This window comes from Manacus candei, unplaced genomic scaffold (assembly GCF_025592945.1).
Source record: "Manacus candei isolate 608988 ecotype Guabito, Panama unplaced genomic scaffold, ASM2559294v1 h1tg000017l, whole genome shotgun sequence".
In the NCBI taxonomy this organism is placed as follows: domain Eukaryota; kingdom Metazoa; phylum Chordata; class Aves; order Passeriformes; family Pipridae; genus Manacus; species Manacus candei.
In genome coordinates, this window is record NW_026138065.1 from 29619495 (window position 1) to 29628197 (window position 8703).

The following is an 8703-nucleotide window of genomic DNA, read 5'->3' on the forward strand; positions in this document are numbered from 1 at the left end:
GGAGACAAAAGCTGAATAGACACGTTAACAGTGACCCACACACACTAATAAGACCTGTCACCTGCCAGCACTAGCTAACACAGACTCTGCTTTGGGTTGACATAGTTATATTGTTCTTGAAGACATTCAGAGCAGTCTGGGGATCTCTACAAGAACTCTGTTGTTTAATTCAGACATGACCACAGACATGCAGTATCAGGCCCATCAAAATGTTTCTGGCAGGATGTACTCAAGAACCCAGAGGCAGGGTGAGGAAAAAAATGATTATGCTATTTCGTAAGCATGATTCTGACTGGCACCATGTTCATAGAGTCATCGTTCATCAGACAAATAATTCAGATGATCTCTTATTAGTATTGTTTTCTAAGTCTACTTTATTCCATCACTTTTGCTAGTGTTTCATATTCCCCTATGCCATGACCGGTTTTGACTATGTGCCCAACACAAAATCACAGCTCTAAATTTTCAAATTCTGTTCTTTGGAATCGATCCAGTATTGTGATTTTGAATTTGGGCCATAGACAGTTTTTTGAACCCACTTTGCTTCAGACATAACACCCTTGAGACTGTATAAAAACAAGCAATGATTTTGTGGTGTTTTTTTTTTGCAATGCAAATTAAAACCTGGTTTACTGAGCTTTGCCCATTCTGTGACACACCACTGTACCACCACTACCACTGCCAATCAGGATGCTGCCAAATGCTGATTTTGGAACCCAGAATCCCAGCAATCAGCACTACTGAGAGTAATAAGCACAAAGCTCATCTTTTTTTCACAAGAAAGTTTCCTGTCCATTGGTGCTCTGCTGAGTCCTACTGTTTGGACCTTGTAAAGTTTGACCCATTTAGGAGAGGGCAACAGAGTTCTCATGCTATTCCTTCATAAATGTAGTGGCACCTCTGATTTCACAATGCCACATTAACATGGCAAGATTAGCCTTCTGGTGGTTATTTTTTCTTATAAATATTGTTGGTGTGGATCTGAAGTAAGAGAAGTGTCTTCCATACACTGATCTACAGCTGGGGATTGCATTGCATTTAGCATTATCATCACTGCCATCCTACCCAGGTCATCGGGGTTGTCAAAATACTTTTCAAAGATGATCAAATAATTCTATTTCTTTATACCCCTTTTTATTTCACCACCATCTCCCATTTATTCAAATACTGATTAACAGATAGAGAACTGAGGCACAGACAGTGAAAGGGTTTGTCCCCCAGCTAATAGGAGAAGTGACATAGGTAAGAGAATTAGGTCTCCTGGGTACCTGCTTGCTGTGAGATAACTTCATCACCCCATCCCAAACTTAAGTCAGGCCTACTTGAAGAGTCATAAAGCCTCTTGTTTTCCTTCTAATCTCTTCATGATGAAGTCAGGATTTCTGTCCAAGTTAGCATTTTGATTCCAGAGTTATGAAACACCTGTCCTGACATGCAGACAACAAAAGTTGAAATAGTTTGATTGATCTCTGGAGGACAAACTGAAACCAAAACCTGTGACAATCCACTGGCAATTACGACGTCTTTGTTGCTGTATTTGGTGGGTGTTGGTGGTGATTGTGGAAACTAAAGCTACCTAGATGCTTCCCTTCTACCTGAGAAGCTGGTTTGACTTTAAGTAATTTTGATGTGTGGCTTATCTCCTCTTTTAATCTTGCCTTTTCTATGCATACATATGCACACCCTCTGGCTTGTACACAGACCACTCCAACTTTGCCAATCTTTTTTTAATGACTTGCCCCCTTTTCCTACACATACACCCTTCCATCCAAATGCCATGAGCTCTTCTTCCTAAAGAAAATCACTGCTGAACATTGAACATTGTCTCGCCTGCTAAGGTCACATACCTCATCCTCCGTCTACACTCATCTGAAGCAATATTGCAGCTTTCTTGTAACACATTATTTTTCAGAAGACGTATGAAAAGAAAGAAAGAATTAATTCTTGTGCCATATTTCCAACATTAGCCTTTGAACCTCTTCCAAGCTGATATTAATTACATGGTACAGGACTTCTGTTTCTTTTTCTTCTCTTGGAAAAAAAATTCCTTTTATTGGAATGATGTGGGGTTTTTTATGATGGCATTTAATACTCTCCAGCACTTTTGAGATCTTGATCGAAGAAGTGTACTAACACAACCCAAATATCTACTTTTTTAAAATTATTATTTTGCTCATGGAAAATCAAACATTTATTTTACCATTGATAATTATAACTTCTGTTAAAGGATGGTGTCAGTCTACTGATGAAAATGAGAGATAGTGAGTTATGAAAAAATCATAATCAGGACAAGGAAGTGGGAATTAAAGCCAGACATATTAAAATGAAAGGCAAACCTTTTATCAGTAAGATTAATTACCATTATAATATATCACTAAAAACATGTCAGAGTCTCTAGCTCTGAGTTTCCTCAAGATTTGTGTTTTCCTGGAAGATTTGCAAGTATGAAGCATAAGTTTCTGGGCATCAGCTGGTGGTCCTGGACAAAATCCTTGCATTATTTTGGAGGTCAAGCCTGCATTCCAATTCCCCATAGCCAGGTATGTCTCTCTTAAGAGGAGCTTAAAGTGCGGTGGCTGGTGGAATCTGTTCCCAACACACCCTTTCTGCAAGGCAAATCTGCTGATCCTGGATACAAAGATCGTGCTGCAAGAGGATGGCAGAGAGAAGGGCAGATTGCATATCCATGGGGGTTGTTTCCAATCTGTCTTTGCCTCAAAGTGAAAGTGTGAAAGAGCGGCTGCCATGCTGTAAGAACCAGAAGAGCTTCACAGAGGCAGTAAGGAACAGGAAAGGCTGTAGGGGTGGGTAAGTTTTATTCTCTGTGCCTTGCCCTCCCTTCCAGCCAAAAGCCCACAGCACCAGGGATCTGAGGGAGAATGGAGATGCAGATCTGAGCAGCAGGGTCTGGTTAGAGACAAGCAAGCAGCTGACAGAACCCACAAGCTCTGGGAGGACAGTAGCTTGGGACAGATGGGATGAGAGGAGCGGGAGGCAGGGATGAGTGCTCAGCAGTGGGGTAAGGAGAGTGGACAGAGGTCTTGAGACCCAACATAGAATGGAAACTGCTGTGCTGACTCTGGTTCTGCAGATGCCCCCCCCCCACTTCAGATCCACACGTACCCTCATCACAGAAAGGTATGAGGAACATCTGCAGTTTGCGTGGGGGTTCTGCTTTGCCATGTGTGGTGGATTAGCTTTGGCAAGCTTCAGCCAGCAGTTACACACCTACTGAACCTCTCGCTCACTCCCTCACCTGAGCAGTACAGGGGGAGGAAATAGGATGAGAAAGCTCATGGATTAAGTGTCATGTTTTAAAAGTCTGAAAAGTCTGTCTAATCTCGTCCTGTTTTACACTTTTTTTCCTCTCTGGTCCCTCAAGCGTCACTACTTCAAGAAACTCCATATTAGAACGTGGGAGCCCTCTCCCTTCTTTCATTGGTGTGTGAGGTAACTATCAAGGGTAAGGTCACAGGACTGCAGGCTGACAGACAGAGGGTCCTCTCTCCATAATTTCAGCTGGCTGGACATGATCTCGAAATCCATATTAGAAAGGTTTCATCTTGTGCCTTATCACAATCACTCTCCCTTCTCTTCCAAAGAGGCCTAGGTTCTTGCATGGTGCCTGACTTCATTTCTGCCTGCATCAGTATAGGCAGTAAATCCAAATTTAATGGAGATTTACATTAGTACTAGCAAGATCTGAATCCAGTAATGTTGCCAGAACAAGGCCCAAAGGCAAGTCCAGAGGAAATGATAGGTTTCTCCAAGCATGTGATAAAATTACCCAAAAAATTCTTGTCCTTTGACAGATTTCTCACACCATATACGTTATTACCACATAATATTTCATTTTTCTTTTTATAGAAACTTTGATATTCAATTTCTGGATATAACTTCCAAACATTAGACTGTGTTGAACTTGTACATTCCTGAAAGCTAATGACTGACATCAGTGATGAAAAATGGTAAATAGTGCAATTATAATTATAAATTAAATGCTACATCTTGGAGATGCTAAAAAAATTAATATTATTCTTAATTAACTTTCAGTAGGAAAGAATAAAATAGTTTATAGAAAGTTTTAAGAAAAATTAATTTGTAATTTTTTTTGCTTCAGAAATAAATGGTGAAATTCAATTTTCTTTGCAGAAAAATGTAAGATTCATGTTTTTATCAATCAACAAAGGTCGGATCACACCAAAGAAACAATTAAGAATAGGAGAGCAGATATAAAACAGTATTTTTTATTAGCTTTGCTAGAATAGGAATAGGATGAAAACCAGCACTGCAGAAGAACTCAGTGTTTAACCGATCTGTTCTACTGTCAGAGTAGAGATTCAATTCCAAATAGAGGACATAAGTACTTACAACATCTATAAACATCTGCTTGCAACACCCTATCTGCCAAAGGTGGAGTTTGAGAAATGGTTACAGTGTTTTGCAGATTAAAAAACCCAACCAAACAAACACAAATAGAACAGTATTATCAAATTGTCTAGTTCCATTGCCAACATTATAGTGAGATTAAAAATGACCATTCATAACGTGTACGCCGGATAAGAGAGTGTAAGAGATCTTTTTCTGGGGCCATTCCGTCCTTCATTATCAGTGATATGACAGTCAATGAAGCCTTTGCACATGTTTAATTTACCCACCTCCAGTCCATCCTACACAACCAATGGGCTTCATTAGTAAACAAAAATCACAGCAAGGAATAGGTTAGAAAACTTTCCTTTTTTAAAGTGCAAAGAAAACTCCCCTCTGTTAAAATAATTTTAGCCATTTTAGAGTCTATGCATTGCCAGGACCCATTGGAATGGCCTGAAGCTGTGTCAGGGGTGGTTTAGGTTGGATATTAGAGAAAAGTTCTTCACCCAAAGGGTGGCTGAGTGCTGGAACAGGATCCCCAGGGAAGTGGTCGCAGCACCAAGCCTGACAGAGATCAAGGATTCAGCCAACACTCTCAGGCACATGGTGTGACTCTTGAGGATGGTCCTGTGCAGGGCTAAGAGTTGGAATTGATGATCCTTGGGAGTCCCTTCCACCTCAGCATATTCTGTGATTTTGTGATTTTATAAATCATGTTTGGGGGATATATCCAAAATAAGCTTCCTGACAGATAACCAAACTAACAGATCATCAAAGCTGAAATTTCCCCATAATTTGGCAATCTTCATCTGATATTTCTGACTGTCAGAAGCAAAAGATTAAGCCAATATTTTTAGAAAGATTTTTGTTTTCCTTTTAAAGAAAATACGAACACAGAGTTCAAGTCCAGTCCACATATTTCAATATCTCCTTGTCTTGCTTGTCTTACTTTCAAGGGTTGGCATCCAAGGGCTGTCATGCTGCTTCTCAATAATTTTGACATCTGGTCAGGTCATTTTTCAGAATCAAACAACACGCAGCTTTCACGTTTTCATTTTTCATCCTAGATAAATGAGGGCTGAAGCTTTCCTTTCATATATGACAAAAGCATTTCCATATCAAGCTCACCACTGTTCCTGTTTAAATAAATTGCAGCGTAACTGGGATACATCACAACATGCAACCTGTGCCAGAAAAAAGTACTTTTGCTCTCAAGGTTAGATATGCACTATATAAAAGAAAAAAATAAATTGCATGATTCCTACATGAACTTTGGAGTAAAACCCTGAGCTGTATGCCTAGAGGATTGCCTGCTGAAGATGTGAGCTTGGTCTTTTTTCTAGTATACCCATGCAGACATTTATAAGTGATTTGATGAACTGATTGATTTGGCCAAAAATCATCCCCATGAATCACAAATGAGAACAGAACCACCATGTCTTTATAAACTATGTCTGCTACTAGTGATCAAGTCAGATTATAGACATAATTTATAGACTCTGATCATAAAACCTGACTCACTAGTGGTAGCAATATAATCACTCTCTTTGGGCTGACGTGGTCACATTTTGATGCTAATACAATAATATAAATAAATAGTGAACCATACATTTATTTTTCATCTTAAGATGTTCCAAAAAAACCTTGGATATATATTTTAACATGACTTTCATTAGCATTTCTGTGTGAGGAGTACTTTGGGACCCTCCAAAGTGCTACCACTAAAACCAATTAGTATCCTTGCAGTGTGACCTGCTATTCATCATAAGAAAACATCTGTGATATATTCTTGTATAACTAGTATGTCTTTGTAATGCTGTAGGTAGCTTCATTTCTGTGTAATTTCTATGCTCATGCTGAAGGCAGAGAAACCAAACTCCTCATTGCTCGCTTTCTGCCCCTGACTGAGGCATCTTCTCCAGTTCAGCTGAGAAGGGGGTTCAGCAACACGGGAGGAGATGTGTCTGGGTCTTCTTCAGCTGGGTGTTCACAGCACATAGTGGAGCCCTGACCTTCTAACCCAGAGCCTCATTGCTGCTTGACAGCCAGGGCAGCACTGAGACATTTGGCATCCTGGCAACACATTTATGAATAAACCTTGCACTTTTGGGAGGTGGGTCAGGAGAGGTAGTCTTTTTAGAGCAAGGAAGAACCTTTCTTTTTCTCAGGCTTGATCTGTTTCTAAGAGAAGAATTTAGCCTATTATAACACTATGCAAATCCCAGTTTTCTTTTTTAAATGGTAATTACAATCAGTGTAATTCATACTATTATTTGCACTGTGCGACATTAAGTTAAATACTTTTTCATTTAATTTATTGTTTGCTACTTATCTCTAGTGCCCTTCAGACAGTCTTGAAAATAATTATTTGGGGCTCTGTTAAAATATTTTGATGAATAAAACCCCTGAAGTACTAGTTGATGACCACAAACTATATTTTAAACAGGAACAGGCTTGGGCCTTCAGGGTTTTGTTATTTTTAACATTACTGGAAGAAACTGGAACAAAGCTAATGGTGAACAAGCTTTCTAATGCTCTCTAATCTTGTGAGTCAAAAGAACACTGACTACATTACTTTATACATAGGCACTGCTTTGAAAAGTTCTTGTCTGATTGCTGCACTAAATTATGGAAAAACTAGATTAATAGGATCAAACAAAAGTGTTAGTTCATCCTTCTGCAAATACAGTGTGTTTTTTAAATCCTTAATACCTTAAGTTCCTCTTTGATTGTTGTGAAACAAAGTGAGACTGTGTACATTTTACAGTGTAAAACATACAGCTCTTGTCCCGACTTTCTTTCAACCATGCCACCCAATTCTTGAACAGAATTGCATTAATTTGGATAAGTTGAAGCCAAAGATGAAAACAGACCAATTATTCCTGTTGGGACATCCATCTAGGAGAGGAGAAAAAACAAAGAAAGAAAAGAAAAAGATTACCTTATTTTGGATTCAAATTGGATAGGAAAGGAAAATAATTTTAAATTGGAATTAAAGTATCCTCAATACTGGTTAAGAGGCATGCCTCAAATAGCAGTAATCAGAAATATTTTCCTATAGTGACAAACTTTTGAAAAGAACTATGGGAAAATTCAGTTATACAAGAGAAAAATCAGAAATTCCAGATAATCAGTAATACAGCAGCTAGTTTTAGCTTGGTATTTTTTCTTCATTTATCTTCAGTTGCTGATGAAAATCTTTCTAACCCCCAGCTCTGAACTACAGTGAATCAGAAAGTTAATGCCATTATCAACATCTATTACATTGTAAAATTTCTGGTTTGCAGCATGTTAGCTGTACCCATTCAGCCATCTCCACCCTCTCCTCCCATTTTAGGTTGTACCTGTAACAATATGCAGCTTGAAAATCATATTAAGAGCAGACTTAGTCATAGGTAAATTTCAAAATTGGAAGTTGCCTTCAAATCTGAGTGCTTCTGAACTGCATTCTAAATCGGCATGGTAAAGATGAACAGGAGCACTTTTTGGTGTGACAGGATCAACTGAAATAAAGGAATTAAAAGAGTGTGATTTATTTGCCCTAATTTTCCTGAAAGCAAATAAAAGTATGTTTTCTATAACTTAAATATGCTTCCAAATGGCTATGCATACTCATAAAGCCAACACCTTCCTTGTTAACTTAATGTTTACATAAAATGATATGTGTATTATGTAGGACAAAATCAGTAGTTTAATGTTACAAGAAAATCTGGAAGAAACTGGCATATTCTTAAGGGAGCACATCAACAGTGCAGTGCCAAACATCATCAGATTGTGACTAATGCCTCATTTTACATCTTAAATATTTTTATCTTGTATTTGTTTGGTGCTGTCTGAAGTTAGGTTTCTGAGTGGGCGCTTCAGAGCAAATATAAGCCTCTATGCTTCAGTGCAGTTCAAGACCACTTTTTCTTCCACAAATCCCCTCCTACTCATCCTTCCCATCCCCTCAGAGCCTTAGCTTCCCAGGAACAAGACTCCCTAAGTCATTTAACACCCTTCTTCAAGAAGGCTGAGACTCTATCACCCTATACATGTGAAACAGCAACAAGATAGCTTCCCCTAGACACGCTCTACATGAGCAGTCTCATGAGCTAATCTGCTTCTGAGAATCTCAGAAAATTACTCACATGTTTTACTCCTCCTTTTTATCTCTCTGTCTCCTCTTGCTCCTCTTTCTCTTTGGGTGCTTTTCACCCAAGAATGAGTTCAATGAGGTAATGCTCACAAGTTGCATACAAGGCTGCAAAATATACCCGTTGGGCTTGACGGGTTCTTTAGGTCCATCTCTGAAAAGCAGCAGAAAAACCACACATCACAACAGCTCCATTG